Here is a 12,458-nt window from a genome sequence, read left to right on the forward strand (position 1 = left end):
TCTTTCCATTCAGCCACATGAAAAACCTTTCTAGCCCCAAATGTTGTTCCCACTTTAAGAGCTTTTAAAAGTGCAGACAGACGTAAAGGGAACCTTTTCACGAGACTGGATGTGTCAGTTTTGCCAGGTTGGCACTTTTCTAGCCATGGGGTGTGGGGGTTCTGGAAGAAGTGGGTATATAGAGTCATCACCTCCTCTCAGCTCAGGAATGGGATGCAGCCCAGGGAAACTGCGCTGTGTGGAAGTCCAGAGACATGGAGACTTGTCCCAGCTAGACCCAGAATGAGCTGTTGGGTACAGAGCAAATCATCTCATTCCCGAGGCTCAGCTTCTTGAAGTACGGTAGAGGCTCAGCTTGAGGGACAGGTAGGGTGCCAACATGGAGGAGCGAGGGCAGGGAGATCTGAGCCCCTCCTAATGCAGTGTCCGTCTCCCAGCCGTCAGAGCCAGATTCATCCTCTCCCCAGAACAGACACCAGAAGAGGCTGTGGGAGGCGGCTGGGGTGGGAGGAGATGGAGATGGCTGCTTTTCCATGCTTATCAGCTAGCTTCTTTACTTTCCACCTTTTTTCCTTTTCCATGTCCTTGATCACGAACATAGCATATTGCTCAAAATCAAACCAAAGTCCTACTATTTTTTCTCTTCATTCCTTGCTCCTCTCTCTTTCTTGGACTCTACAAACACCTGATAGTTCCTGAGCATTTCACAGGAAATATTTTATTGTCCTGTATTTGGGTTTATGTCCATCACTATTGTATTCAAAAGTGAGTTCCTGAAAGTTTTCAGAGACCAAACACTAACTGGAGGATGGAGCAGACTGCCGCAAATGAGAAACACAACGAGCTGACACCCCAATGCTGAATCCAGTCCAGGAAACCAGGCCTCAGGCGTGTGAGAACCTGCCTTTCGGAACAAGTGGTTCTAGGAATTCTTCCCGTGCAAATCCATACCAGTCATCTGGGGAGACAAGTCATAGGCATGCTTATTTTTCTTCTTGGCTGTTCCAGGAAGCAGGAAGACAGCCTGTTGAGGAGTACAAGGCATTTAATAGAAAGGATGGCCCTGATATGGACTCTCTGCTCCTACATGTGCCAGCAGGCAGGGAGCACAGAACAGCGTGTTCACCACCACACTCCTGCACCCAGAAGCAGTCTTGACAATTGATCGGGATGGGCCCAAGAGGCAGAGAGGAATGATGGTGACCCTTGGATGATTTTCAGTAGGTAGATGGTGCTGAGAACTGAGCATCTAGTCCTTCATGCCTGTCTAGGAATAATCAGGGTAAAATGGGCATTCATCTGAACAGGAGAGGTTTCCACCCATCATCAGGTGCAGCTGGGTTCCCATAGCTCCCTCTGCAGCTGGCACATGGCATTAAACATGCCTGGCCAACCCCTTTCCCTGCAGGACTTGAGGTCAGAGTTGTATCCCATTCATCTGTCACCTAAGCATCTGGCTCCAAGGAGGTGCTCATAAATAGCAAAAAGGAAATAGTGTTGTGACAGGGTAGCCAAACAGGGGATTAGGCTATGTAGGATGAGGCTGCCTCCCACAAGCCTATCCCCAAAGATCCAAATAATGAAGACTAAAAAGATCTGGACAGAAAGCTTGGCCATGTCCCTGCCAGAAGCTCAGGTAGGATCAGAAAATCTCTCAGGTTCTAGCCCTGCCTCTGAGGGAGTCTTAAAAACCCAAACTGCTCAGCCATTCTGTCTGTACTGGTGAACTCCAAAACTGTAACTGTGGGAATGCTTTCTGAGAAGCTTCCTACCGCCCACCAGGTACTCAGATGACCACATTTGGAATCTTGTTCACTTAATGGGTGCAGATCAGTGCAGTGGCAGATTGTTTAGAACCAGGAAAGGGAAAGCTACAGTAGACTCTGTGGAGTGTGTGTATTTGTTTCTCATAAAAGATGAGACAGAAATGAGGGCCTCACAGTTAGCGGGCTTCTTCAGGTCCCATCAGATGAAGAAGAAGATCTGGGATCTGAAACTGCTCTACCACCTACAAGCCTGAGAGACAAGAAAAGGCCTGAAAACCCTGAAAAATCTAGGAAGCTTATGGAATGGGGCTTTACAGCTTCCAAATTCTGACAAAGGGGGGTACAACCAGGATTAGGAGAGGGGGTTGGCAATGCTGCTTTCTGAACTACTTATTTCAACTATTTCTACCTGTACATTAAACAGTAACTAGAAGCCATTAGACAAATGCTCATTTTATTCCTTGATTCAATAAGCATTTATTAAGGACACTGAACATAAATATCAATAAGCAAAATCTGTGTTTTTAGTGCTTTCCAGCCTCATGGGAGAAACAGATGTAAACCACAGCTGTGGCCTGAGGGTGTGTTACCTATGAAAGAGAGATCTCAGGTTCAGGACAACAGAGAAACACCTAGCAGGTGGGGGCTCAAGGAGCTGTGAAGAGGAGAAACAACTCATGAAGGAGGGGTATCAGCTAGGGCAGGCGAAGCAGCAGGTGCGGGGCAAGGCAGGTGCAAAGAAAAAGTGGCAGGAAAACCCATGGTAGGTCAAGGGCACCACCAACGGTTCCATAGGGAAGAACTTGATGAAGAAGAGTCAGGATGCACTGAAAGCAGGTAATAGCAAAGGACTGTCATTCTCTAAAATTTCACGCTGCAGATGCTGCGGATGATAGACCCAGAGAGAACAAGATGAAGAACACATGAGAGGGTGATCTAAGGGGGCAGCAGTGCAACAGAAAAGAGAGGACAGATTTGAGAGATCTTCGGGAGGCAGAAACTGCTTGATGATGAACACTGAGGTGGTTTATAATTATTGGCCATTATTAAACAAGTACTGTGAGAGCCGGGTGTGGTGGTGCAGGCCTGTAATCCCAGCACTTGAGAGGTTGACACAGGAGGATTGCTGTGAGTTTGAGGCCAGCCTGGGCTACATAAGGAGTTCAAGGCCAGCCTGAACAACAAAGTGAGACCCTGTCTGAAACAACAACAACAACAACAGCAACAAAACCCCTACTGTCAACATTTGTGGACAGCTCTTTGTAGTCAAATGCTTCCATTTCTCTTGATTTAACACCTAGAGGTGGAATAGTGAGATTGTAGAGTAGATATGTTTAACTTCTAAGGGTCTGCACACTCTTTTCCAAAGTGGTCATGCATAGTATTGTATGGTACTTTCCCCCTTCCCCCGACAGCAGATGAGGTTCTCATTCCTCTGACTTTTTTCCTCAGCACTTGGTGTAGTAACACCCCCACCCCCACGCCCAACCAGGGAGCAAACTCAGGACCTTGCACTTGCCAGGCAGGCACAGCCCCAGGCTACATGCCCGGCCCTTTTTAGCATCTAGTAGGCCTAATACTCATGATACCAAGGTGGTTGGAATTTTCATTTTTCCAGTGACAGGTGATGTTGAGCATCTTGTGTGCCTCCGCTATCTATATATCATCTCTGAAGGGTCTCCTCAAATCTGCCCATTTAAAAAAAATATTTGATTTTTTCTTAACAGTATCTTTCAAAGAATGTAAGTTTTTAATTTGTAGTAGTCGTAATTTATTAATTACAGATCATGCATTTAGTGACATAGGAAATTTTTGTTTAAACCAAGGTCATTTTCTCCTGTGTTTTCTTTAAGTTTTTAATTTTAGATTTTACATTTAAGTCTGTTTCACTTAAAAAGAACTCCAAAATGTTCACTAATTTTAAACATTTTGCCACATTTCACTTATTTTATATGCATGCTTAATTTTTTTCCTGGTACTGGGAATTGAACTCAGGACCTTGTGCTTGCCAGTTAGGCTCAGTGCCACTAAGCCACATCCCTAGCCCTATCCATGCTTATTTTTTCTGAACCATTTGAGACAGGTGACTTATATTATACCTTTTACTCCTCTTGAGCATGTATTTCCTAAGAGCACAAATATCCTTTCAAATCACACAGTATAGTTACCAAGTTATACAGTGAACTTGACTGATAAATATTGATAAATTTAGTCCGTGGTTTAATCTACAGTCCATCTTCCAATTTTGTCCGTTTTCCCAGCAATGTCCTCTACAGCTACATTTTCCCCTAAGGTCCTGTATTGTAGTTAGTTGGTCTCTCTGGGCTCTTAAAAGCTGGAACGTTTCCCTAGCCTTTGCTTTGCATGCTGCCAGTGGCTTGGGACTGCACAGGTCAGCTATTTTGAGCGCCCTGTTGGGCCTGTTTGTTTCCTCCTGCTATTCTAGGTGGGAATGTTACAGAAGCGATGCACCATGTCAAATATCACATGAGAGGGACATCAGGTCTCTTTGCCCCTTTCAGCGGGGGGAGGGGGATAATTTAGGTGAATGATTGCAGGGTTGGCTAAACAACTGTCTGAGGCCTGAGGGTGTTGGCAACTTGTGTGCAATGAGTTTTCAAATTTCTGATTTAGGTGCCCTGGTGAAAAATGGCATTGTACAGGGAAAATTCAGCAGGAATAGGAATGTAGCTAAGAGAATGAGTTCGAGTTTTAAACCTGCTGAAATTGTAAGAGTGTACATGGAAGATCCAAAGGAGATCCCATCACATTGCCGGGTATGTGTTATGGACTGCATGCTTGCATCCACTCAAAATTCATATATTGAAGCCTTAACTCCCTATGTAATGGTATTTGGATATAGGGCCTTAGGGAGGTAATTAGATCACCAGGGTGAAGCCCAAATGATGGTACTGGTACCCTCATAAGAGAAGTCATGAGAGGTTTTCCTCTATAGCATGAGGAAATGCAGCAGGATAGCAGCTGTGTGCAAGCCAGGAAGCACTCACTAGGAAGTGAACGGGGCAGCACTCTGACCTTGGACTTGCCAGCCTCCAGGACTGAGAAATGAAAGTCTGTTGCTTAAGTCATGCACAGTGTTGTATGACAGCCATAAAAAGAACATGAATGGAGATTTCAGGAGAAATTCTGGCCTCAAGATAGATATTTATAAAAATCATAGGAGTCAGAAAAGAACCCAGGGACCAAGTCCAGGAGAAACTTCAACATTAATGGGGAGAGGCAAAAGAGGAGCCTGCAAAGTTTGCTGAAAAGCACCTAGGAGAGAACAAAGGGAAAGAGTATGCAGGTGAGGTCCCCAGAAGCTGTGGAAAATGAGCACCTCATTTCCAGAGCTGGTTCCTATACAGCAAGGCTGGTGCTTCCTTGGCCTTGGCTGGGAGTTTCAGGAAGAGCTGGCAGGGCAAAAAATGGCAGATCATTGGAGGCCGAAGAACTAATTTTAAGAGTGGAGAGAAAATAAAGAGGCAGACATTGAGTATAGGTAAGTTTGCAAGAAGAGTGGCTATCAAAGAAAGAAGAGGGATAATAACATCACAGGCTAGAGAGAGACATGGGAACAAGGAAGGCTGGAGTTTTGTTGTTTTTAAGTTGAAAAGACTTGACCTTATCTATCTGCAGTGGGAGAAAAAATCAGGCCCAGAAGAGGATTCGGGGGAGATGGAGGAGCATGAGCTACCTCAAGGGTCGGGAAGGAGTGAGATAGGTAGAATGCAGATGCAGGTGAAAAGGTCAGCCTTGGACTGGAGGCTGTCATTCATTGAGAAGGAAGCTGGGGACAAAGAGAAGGACAGCTGAATGGCAAAGTAGTCCATGCCAAGTTTGGGGATCACAAATACGCTGACAGACCAATGTGTGGATTGGAGTTTTCCTCAGTGCTGGGGAAAGCCTTACAGGGCCACAACAAATAGTTACTACTGGATAAATGCAGAATTGTGGTTTGACCGGGCACTGATAAGGACAAATAAACAAGGGGTTACCAGCTCAGTCCAAAAGTGCTCGACATGTCACATTTTGCCTCAAAACTACAACAGTAACCAGTAAAAGTTAAGTGGAGCTTACTTTGTTCCAGATGTACTAACTCATTTATCATAACCATGCTGAGAGGTAGGTACTAATGCTGTCCACATGTGACAGCTAAAGAAACAGAGCCACATAGCAGGTAAGGTCAAAGAGGGCTTGAAGCCTGGCGTTCTGGCTCCAGGGTTGGTGCCTTTAACCTTGACGCTATTCCACCTTCCACACTTAGTCCCGCCTGTCCTCACTTAACCTGCCTTATTTTCTTCACTGCTTTTACACTAACATGACCTTGCTTGTCTGTACCTTGGTTGTCTGTGCCCTGCTTGTTTGCACCTCAACATTGAATGTGAGCTCATTATCTTAGTATCTGAATTGAGCCTGGCACCGGACAGGGACTTGGTAAACGTCTGTTGAATGAAGGAAGAGACTAAAATTAAGGTGCTAAAAAAATGGGGACTAAGTAGTGGTGACCTGAGGAGATGCCAGAGCAGTTGTGAGAGAGCGGAAATGCCTAGGAGGACAAGGGGGCTCACTATTTGGAGAATCCAGATGTAACAGGAGCATCATAAACTATTATCCATTAAGTGCTCATTGTCTAGATGAAGAGTTGTTATTTTGTAATTTTTACTGGACATATTCTATATTTAAAGCAGAACATAATGTTTTGGTATACTTAGACACAGTGGAATGATTACTATAGTTAAGCAAATGTATATATCCATCATCTCGTTGCTTACCCTTTTTTTTGGTAGATGTGAATCTAAAAAAAAGTTGAATACATGGAAAAAGAGAATAAAAGGGTGATTTCTGGGGTAGGGGTCAAGAGGAAAATGGGAAGATATATGTGAAACGATGCAAAGATCCAGATGTGTGGGATAAACAAGTATAGAAATATAATATACAGCACGGGGACCCTAGTTGTAAGATGATATTGTATTCAGATTTTTGCTAAGAGAGTAGATTTTAGGTGCTTCTCACCTCCAGACAGACAGACAGACACACACACATGTGCTTGTGTGTGTGCGTGCATGTGCGTGCACGCACAAGCTTTATCTGTAAGAAGCTCTAGTCCTCCCTGAGACTCCAAGCCCATGCACATCTTACACATGCTGGACTGTCTCCCCCACCTCCAAGGGAACAGGCTTTCTCCCTGGAAACCCTCTCCAGGAGCGGTCAGGGAAATAGTACAGGACAGAGGCAGTGGCCCCAGCTGGCTCACAGCTCCAGGCTGGGCCAAGGGCAACTGCTGTCAAAACCCAGAAAAGATAAACCTCCTCCAGGATAGGAAACAGTAGAAAGGATGAGAGGGAGACAAGCCAGGCGGGAGGGAGAGGAGGCACACACAATGAAAGTGAATAACATCATTAAAAGCACTGCTGAAACTCAGCTGGCAAAGCACTGACAGACATCAAAGCAGACAGCAAGGATTAGACAGCACTTTCCTTCTCCAATTCCCAAGAGTCAACAAGTTTCCTCTGCACAATAACGGGCTTCCCACCACCGGCAGGGCAGGGAGCTGCTCCCCTGCAAGGATAAACACACAGAAGCCAGATTCTTGTCAAAACTGTCAATCAATAGTTCTCTGGACCCTTAAGGTGCCCCATTACAGAAGAAAATCCTGGTGCAGTCAATTAATACTCCCTGGGGAAGCATTTATTAAAAAAAAAAAAAAAAAAGGAACATGCTCCTAGGCATTTACAGATGGTGAAAAAGTGAGTGAGGCGGTAGACAGGAAACGCTAGTGGGACAAGGCAGTAAGCAGCTTTCGGGAAAAGAAAGCATTTCCAACCCCAGAGCCAACCTGGAATCCCAACATTACACAGCAACCAGAGGGTGCCTCATCAATCATTCCACTTGGATCTTTCATAAAATAAATGACACTACTTCAGAGATGTCCCTGTCCCCTCCACTCACTGTACAGACAAGGCCGTATGTTGTAGAGTCAGCCCTGGAACTTGAGATAAATAGCTACTGCTCATGGAAGGCATATTATAGGCCAGGTCCGTGCCCACTGACTCACATTCTCTCACCACACCCTAAAAAGTCCAGAGTCAGCGCGCAGTTTGCTGAGGACCTGTCAGCTGACAAGTGGCAGGGTCTGGATTCAAGTCCAGTCATCTGTGCTTCTAGTCACCACCCTAGCCCTCTGTCACAGCGCCCGCCCCCATTCTGTGATGCCGAACTTTTGTGCCACCTGGGTAAAGCCACTGCCAAACCCAGGTATATGGCCAAATGGCATTCTAGAGGTTGCTGTGGTGGTGTTTTTTAAATGCGAATCACATGTAACTTAGCAGACGATGAGTCAAGTGGATTGCCCTCCCCAATGGAGGTGGACTCATCTGATCAGCTGAAAGCCCGAATAGAACAAAGTTCGACTTCTCTGGAGGAAAGGAGAATTTGGACTCAAACCAAGTCTTCACCCTGCAGACCCCATCTCGCAAACTTTTGATTCAATAAACTTCTACAGTCATGTGAATCAATTCTTTAGAGTAAATCTCCCTTTTGAGGGGAGTGTGTGTGTGTGTGTGTGTGTGTGTGTGTGTGTGTGTGTGTATTCCTAACATAATGTGTCTCATTCTCAAGTCACATCACCATCTATACAGACATGGGCAGCCCAGGAACTTTGCTTCCTACGACAGCCCAATCCCTGTGACAGGTTTCCAGTATGCATCAGAGGCCACCAACCCAGGCCTGATCTTGACACTGCAAAATTTGAATACACTATCCTGTTTCTGACAGGCTTTCCTAAAATGCTGTCAGCTGTTTCTACATGTAGAATACCAATTACATTCTTCTTAGGGAGAGTGTATGTGAAATATGCCTAGTAGCTGAGGTCTCATGTATAATAATGTGACCTAAGAAAATTATCTCTCAAAAGGTAATAAAAGGAGAGTGAATATGGGTGGAGGACTCCTTAGCTCCATACTGACCATCACAGCCACAGAGTAAACGGCAGTGGTCTCCCTCCATACCCACTGTCACCATCGATACCTTCCTGTGGGTGCTCTATTCAGCTTCCAATCTCTCCCTCGGTGTTTTATTACCTCCATTCTGCTGACTCCCCCATCCCAAGTGTCATCATTATCAACAAGGCTGCCTAAAGGTCACTCCCTTTTGAAATCTATCTTCAATCTCCATGCTCATCTTGGCATAGAGTGCTTAATAAATGCTTGTGACAATGACTAATACACCTGCACTCATGGTAGCACTCACTGACAGTGTCTGTCACTTTATTCAACACATAATTATTGTGCTAGGAAATGCCTATCCTCCTGAGCTCACATGCCATTAAAGATAGAAGACGTGCATGTCTGGTACACAGAGGGTTGAATGCTAATGTCAACATTACTGGCCAGGAATGAAGGGACCCAGAATAATAAATGAAAGAGTGTCTGAATTTTCTAGGAGGGGAGGGGAAGAGAAGAAAAGAGGAGCTGGAGAGCAGGCTTCCAAGAAGACCCAAGGCTGGGTCTGCAGGACAAGCTAGAAGTCTGCATGAAGGTGAATGCAGACACATTAAGAATGGCTGACAAGTGCACGACACATTTGGGGCAGGGAGGAGCTCATGGTACACAGGGAGGAGTCAGGGAAGTAGGGCAGAAAGAAAAGCATAAGTGGTCCCTGTTGGAATGCCTGCTGACTCTTCAGAGAGAATCTTCAGGAGATCACACCAACCCGCCCATCCAGCAGATGGCTGCAGAGGAGAGGGGAGGTCCTGCTGCAGGAGGGAATGAGACTTACCCCTCAGTGTTGTGAAACACTACACAAGCAGTTCTCTTCAGAGGGCCAACCCAAGCTGGGCATGGTGGTGTCTACCTACAGTCTCAGCACTCTGGGAGCGTTGAGGCAGGAGGATCACAAGTCTGAGCCTAGTCTGGGCAGTTTATTGAGACTCTGTCTCCGAAAACTTATATATATAGGCTGGGGATATAGCTCAGTGTAAAAGCCCTGGGTTCAATCCCCAGTACAACATACACACACACACACACACACACACACACACACACACACCCCAACCAAGGGGTTTGGGGTGTACCTCAGTGGTAGATCACTTGTCTACCATGCACAAGGCCCTGAGTTTGGTCCCCAGCACTATCAAAGAAACAGAAACATAGGCAAAAATAAAGCCACTTAGACCTCTCTGGCCAGCAGCTGAGCAGTGGGTTCAGATTAGGTACTTAGAGATAGATCAGTCTCCTGAGACTGAACTCGTGTGTCAACAGCAATGTTAAAATGCTCAGCCTCTGGACACTCTCCCTGTGTCCAGCCCCTTTTATTCCAGGAATAAATGGCTTCACCAGAGACTTGACTTTCAGGTGAGAATGTCTTCATATACCAGTATAGTGATGGCCAATGTGACTGTGGGTTTGAAAGCTCTTGAGAGTAAGGCGGCAGCTCGCCACCCACAAGACAGCACCGAAGCAGCACTAAGGAGGCAAGGCACCCCTCCTCCCCAGCAAGCAGCTCTGACTCACGCTCAGTGCAGAAGTGAGCAGATCGGCTTCTGGTCTCTGAGCAAAGGGGACAGCCATGGCCTCACAGAGGTCACCAGGGCATGCTTATAGGCAACCGTCACCATTATGTTCTACTCATTAGCCAGCAGAGACTCGTGCAATATTTGCAGAAGTCTGCCTGTAATTCTGTTTTATCTCTAAGCTTCAGAACACAAAGATGGAGAATTTTCAAAACTTTACATTAGTACTGTGGCTCGCTATGAGCTGTGACTGGTCAAGAATACACAGCAAAATGCAAGACTCTGTCTATGTGATAATTTATTATTAGCCAAGATCACTGAGATGCCTGTATTAGTTAAAGAATACCACTATTTAATAAAAATAGAAGAAAAAAGTAAGGCGAGTCCCTGTGGTTGCACAGAAACTGAGCCCTGGATGAAAATGTCAGGTTTTCTAAATTTATGACTAATATATGCTCAAAGTACAAAAGTTTTAAAAGTACAGTGGAAAGTAAATCTTCTCATCACCCTAACCAGAGTGAACCGCAGCTACCAGTTTCTTGTGCATCATGCCAGAAATAATCTATGCATAAGAAATACAGGTGTCCACATCTATGTACACATATGTGATTAGATACACATACATTTATATCTATGTATTTGTAGTACACTGTAATTGGTAGTACAATATATTTATAATTCTGATTTTCTCAATAAACAAAGTATCTTGAAGATGGCTTTATATCAATTAATAGATAACCGAGTCAATCTTAATGGTTGTACAATATTCCATTATTTGTACTACAATTTATTTAAAAATCACTTTTTTCTGCTTCAAGTCCTTTGATTTTTAAATTGACTCATTGCTTATACTGCACATTCATCATTTCACAAATGTATGGGTCTGTCTTCAGGATAAATTCTCAGAAAGGAATTTGAGGGAAATTTGGGGGTCAGAAGACAAATTTAACTACTATTCCCACAGTGTTCCTGCAACTATGTCTGTTTCTGAGTTTCTCTTCTGATCCACTCAGGGACATATTCAGGCATCAGTACAGTTTTACTTATTCCAGCTTCATCATATGTCTTTACATCTAGAAAGCCCCTCCACTGTCATTGCTCCTCTCTGCCAGAATTTTTTCTATTCTTTTAAAAATTTTTTCTCATATTTACATTAAAGTAATAACTGACATGTATTTATTGCTTTTTATATGCCAAGCACCAGACATGGCATTTTAAATGTATCAGTTCATCTAATTATGACAGTATTTCTATGAGATAGACACTACTAGGATTCTTATTTTTCAGGAGAGGAAACTAAGGCACAGAGAGGTTATAGAACTTGCCCAAGATCACACAGCCACGGACTGGTATACTAGAATGTAAACCAAGAGTCTGTTCTTTCAAGTACTTTGCAATACTACCACTTAACAGTATAAGACTTATTTCATTGTCTTCTAACTTTCTGAGATGGATGGCTAATTCATTTGACTTTCTAGATTTGTCTTCTATTAACATAAATAACTGAAACTCTGGATTTTCCTTGAGCATTCTTTTAGCTATATCTCATAAGTTTTGAATACTATAATTTACCATGCTTCCCCCCTTTGCTGTTAGCAATTTGGATTATGCTAAAATTTATAGATTAACATAGGGAGAATTAACATTTCTATGACATTGAGATTTCCCATCCAAGAACATGGTACGCTCTTTAGTATTTTTATATAAAACAATATATTTATCCATAAATATTTTATTTTGAAAATTGCTATGTTTTTCTTTCACAACTCTTTGTTACCAGTTACAGGAATATATGAAAATAATAAATGTCTATGTGATACTGGACTTTGCTTAGCTTAAGTGAATGTTATTAATTCTAATAATTTTCAGCTTATATTCTTGGTATTTCCCACCACTATTGAATAGCAGAGATGATAAAAATATCCTTGTCTCCTTCTTGCTTTTAATAAGGCTTGAAAATTGAAGATACTGAAATACCATCCACACTGAGGGCTTATATTACTGCAGAAGTTAAACATCTTAAAAAATAAAAATAATTGGGAAATAATTTCTTTAATTTGACTTATAGGGCTGTATTTTTGAAAAATTTCTTTGGGATCATATGTGGTAGCATAGATAGTTCTACCTTTGGAAACTATTCCCTGACATCATCTTAAATGCCTCTTGCTTTAATAAACATC

The 12,458-nt window shown here is 43.6% G+C and overlaps 1 protein-coding gene across 8 annotated transcripts in view; it reads right to left on the reverse strand.

Moving 5' to 3' along the window:
- CUNH1orf226 (chromosome unknown C1orf226 homolog) overlaps window positions 1-12,458 on the reverse strand; it is a 331,114-nt gene that overhangs the window by 34,329 nt on the left and 284,327 nt on the right. The gene's annotated exons all lie outside the window — the stretch shown is intronic.

The sequence above is a fragment of the Heterocephalus glaber genome, unplaced genomic scaffold (genome assembly GCF_053883595.1).
Source record: "Heterocephalus glaber isolate CG9 unplaced genomic scaffold, H.glaber_assembly_v1.0 deba00001561, whole genome shotgun sequence".
Lineage (NCBI taxonomy): Eukaryota > Metazoa > Chordata > Mammalia > Rodentia > Bathyergidae > Heterocephalus > Heterocephalus glaber.